This window comes from Geospiza fortis, unplaced genomic scaffold (assembly GCF_000277835.1).
Source record: "Geospiza fortis unplaced genomic scaffold, GeoFor_1.0 scaffold112, whole genome shotgun sequence".
Lineage (NCBI taxonomy): Eukaryota > Metazoa > Chordata > Aves > Passeriformes > Thraupidae > Geospiza > Geospiza fortis.
In genome coordinates this window covers 17,691,748-17,695,859 of record NW_005054298.1, presented here as the reverse complement: position 1 = coordinate 17,695,859, position 4,112 = coordinate 17,691,748, and the positions used below count along the sequence as shown (strand labels likewise).

Below are 4,112 nucleotides of genomic sequence, written 5' to 3'. Positions count from 1 at the left end.
TATTCCCATCTCCCTGCAAACTCTCCCCAGGTAGCTACAGTGCGTACCAAAAGGGCAGTTTGGTGGCAAGGATCAGTCTCCCAGGACTGAGCATAAGTCACCTGACTCATAAAATTCCCTAGCACAGCCTTGACTGCAGTGTTTCTTGGCTTCTGATAGTTCAGGGTGGGAATTCCTGTGCCCACAGACACAGGCATAGAGGGCAAGGGGTCCTTACCTTAATGCTCCTAAGCCAAAGGCTGTGCAGGGATGCAGGATCCTGCTCGGGGCTCGCTGGCAGCTGCGTTGCCCTCCCTGTGGTGGGTGCTCTGTGAGGAAAGGAGGGAGAAGCCGGGCGGCAAGCTCGGGTGAGAATCGGTGTCATATGTCAGGAAGGGCCAGCAGAAAGGAGTGAGGCAGAGAACAGCAGTCCTGGCTCCCCCTCCTCCTCAGCCACCCGCTCCTCTCCTCCCCCCGAGGCTATGCGTGTACATTCTAGTTTAGCCCCCACAGCCTTTTGCACGAAAATGCTCATCCGTAACTGGGATATGAATGGAAGAGGGCTGTTCTTACCCCAACACACTTCCCTACACATCAGCCCTGTTCACTCTCTTATCCCATCACTACTATCCACACTTTACCCTCCTACTTTTGCACATCTCTCATGCTTGACTAGGCAGCTTTTTGTAATGGGCATCCTGTTGTCAACATCATCTTAGCAGCTGATGGCTGTAGGATTCCTTTCAAACCTAAAAGGATCTCCTCATAATGAGCTATTACTGTTAACTGCTGAACTAAAAAGATATTTACTGTCCCATGAACTTGGCTAACTGAAGTTTCAGTTCCTGGTGAAACTCTCCAGCATAAGGTGGTCAAAAAAGGCAGGCCAGTCTGAAAGCCAGTTTCAGTTTCTGGAGATTTGTCTTTGTCCCACATCTCCTTTTAAGGACTGTCATAGGGAACAATGACTGACACATAGCATGATGTCTTCAAAATCTAAGCTGGGTAGCTAAGGATCCTGAAGGCTGTCTCTTTTACTAGTGATTGCACCTTGTAACCTAATTCTTCAAAGATCCTCAGAAAACTTTGCATTCCAAATTAACATATTAAACAAGTAGCTTTTTCACAGAAATACTTTTTACTTTTACTGTGGATTCATCATTTTCCACCAACAGGCATACAAAGAGGACCCAGTGCTAACTGCTGTCCTCCTTTCCATCTTCAGTGTCCAACCAACTCAGCCCACTTATCACAGGCACAGCCAAGGCAGCTGAGGAGATTGTGGGGAAAGAATGCAGCTTTGGCTCCAGTTTAGATACATGAGAGACACTGGCAGGACAATGCAGCTGGATGCTGAAGCCATTTGCTGTGGTTCTAACCCCATCTTCTGTTTTCTGTATTTACCAGTAATTACTCCAAAACTGGTGAGCTAGGATGGCTGAATGCAGCTCTACGTATTGTATGGCAGCTTATCCTTACCTAAGCTGAAACTAACTCAGCTACAGCTATTTGTGCCACAATTACAGCTAAGAAAGAATCTTCTTTCAGGGCTGGAAAGAACTGATGTTTATTTCTCTCCAGCCACTTGGATTTTTCTGTGCTTAGACTGTCATATTCAGATTTTGATGAAGGCAAGGAATGAAAAGGCAATATCTTCCCATTTAGGAACACAAATTATATGGTGTCTAACTGAAATAGGTATAATAAATCTCACCTAGCCCCTAAATCTTACTGAGAAAAAATTCTAATTTTAGCAAGAAAAAGCATGTTATTTATGGTTGGGATTATATGCTTCCCATAAGCAAAACATTGAAATTCTTTCATTTTCACTGCTAATTCCTACCTCAAAACATAGCTGGCAAATATTTTCTTAATTAAATAACTGTTCTTCTTGCATGTTTAGTAGCAAGTTCCTGGCTTCATGCTATTTCCTTTTATTGGTGAATAATGTTTACCTTCGGGACAAATTTTTTATCTTGGCCAGGTGCTTCTTTAAAAGCTTAGTGAGGCCTGCACATTTTTATACCTGTTTGCATGTTATTATTCTGTCCAAAATTCCAGCTATGTGACATAACACAGTACACTTCTAGACTTGCAGTCTTCTGAACTTGGGAAGTTCTCAATACCTGTACTATTCTTATAGTGACAGCTTATCAAAACCTGAATGATATAAATGTAAAATATGTATGCCCTGATACATCTGAGATAACTCTTAAAACTAAAAATTAACAGCAAGATTTCTTGCCTCATGTACCACAAACTTTACTAAGTGCTTATTTAATATTTTAATGGCATTATTCTGGATGTATTTTTAAAATAAAATAAATGCCTTAAAATCTATACTAAGGAAGATTCATGCTGTCATTCAAGTGTTACAAATGTATGGCTGAATTTTAATTTTTTTTTGTAAAGGAGTAAAAAAGTGTTGTATTTTTTCTTGAGGAATCTAGACATTGGATGATTCTGTGCACAATTAATTGCATTTCCATTCTACTCATATTTAAACATTTTTAAGTATCTTTTACATCTCTGGGAGGTGACACTACAGAATTCTGTACTTAGTTGACTAAGCTGGGCCCAGCTATCTTACCTCATACATGCTTCCTACATTAAGACTGGTAATCTTTGCAGGAGTCAAAAACTGACATGAATGTAAGGCTATGTTATGGTTGCACCAACTGAAGCTGAGATCACAGATATAGCTGCCTATTCAGATGTCTGGATTTTTTCCATCACTGTTTGAAATCCAAGAGTTCTCAGCTGTCTGATCCCATTTCAAATCTTTGAAATAAGGTCTAATACTTTTTTTTAAAGAATAGAGAGATATATGAGAGCTATTTAAAATCACAGCTAAATAGGTTATACTCAATCAAAGGGAATTCCTTATCATTTTAGAACCATGAGGAAAGGCATAATGAAGAAAGATCTGCAAGATCTTTTTGCAAGTGAGAGTGTTTAAGCACTTTTAGGAAAGGAAAAAAAAGGTGATATTTATACCCCTTTGTTGGTAGCATTACCATTGCATAGGTGATGACAGCTTCAGAGCTACATGAGGTTGCAAGGGCACATTGAAGGGACACTGAATGAAGAACTGGGGCTTAGATGCCACTTGCTGTGGTGTAGCATGACCTCCTGTGTCAGCAGCAGCCCTCACTGTTGCTTCCTAATGGGCAGAAGAAGCAGCAAGCCTGACAGTTCCAAACTTCTTCCCCAGAGCTCTCTTTGTCTGCCCCAACTTTCTGTCTGTGGGTGCCTCCTTTACAAAGGCTCTTGAGCCTGGTTTGGCTCAATTGTGACTCCTTCATCCACTGTTTAACAAAATTCAATACATTATTAAGAAGCCTAGAGTAATTTCTCTTAAGACAGAGTAACTAATGTCTTCTAGCATGATATCATGTCACTAGAATGTGATAGAGTCTTGACTAGCCCTTCAGATGTCCTTACAAGCCTTCAACATCACTGGATATGGAGTAATCATGAGCCAGCATAGCTGGCAAAATACCATCTGAATATTTCCACATGCTAAAGGAATACTGAACCACCAGGGAGGCCAGTTTGTGGGAGCAGCATGAAGCAGACAGACCATGCCTTTGATTTTCCTCTGCTCTGATGGTAATTTTTTTGTCCCAAAGAGTTTGACATGATGTAACTGAAATATGTTTGCACTTTTTTGCTACTTCAGTGTGAATAATTCACGTGTCAAGTCTGCTGTCAGCTGTTAAAAATACACACACTTCACACAAACTTCTTCTGGTGTTTCATGGCCTCAGGATAGTCTTGACCATTTAACCTGACTGCATCATGGTGTAACGGTATTTCAAGAGTATTTATTTCATTATATTATACGTGTCAGTACATGACCAAAGTGTCCAGAAGAAACAAAAACCTACCTGACTTCAACTTGTAAAATAATGAAAGCACATCATTTACAACATTTTGTATCCTGATACTAAAGAGGAATATTATAAAGAATGTGGCTCACAGTCCTGTAAGTTGTATCACATAGGCAAATTTGGGGAAAAATAGGTTGAAAGTTCAAATATTTGAAGTAACTGAACAAGAAAATTTTAAAAAATTAGAACTTTACATAGGATTATATGTCAAGAAAGATAAAAACCTTTATTTCACCTTTT

At 40.0% G+C, this 4,112-nt stretch overlaps 1 protein-coding gene across 1 annotated transcript in view; it reads right to left on the bottom strand.

The window, feature by feature from the left end:
* LOC102041374 (collagen alpha-1(XXVIII) chain-like) overlaps window positions 1-352 on the bottom strand; it is a 34,940-nt gene extending 34,588 nt beyond the window's left edge. Inside the window, exon 1 of the mRNA XM_031058878.1 lies at window positions 218-352. The gene's annotated coding sequence lies outside the window, so the exon portion shown is untranslated. The remainder of the gene's footprint in view (window positions 1-217) is intronic.
* Between the last annotated feature and the right edge of the window lie 3,760 nt (window positions 353-4,112).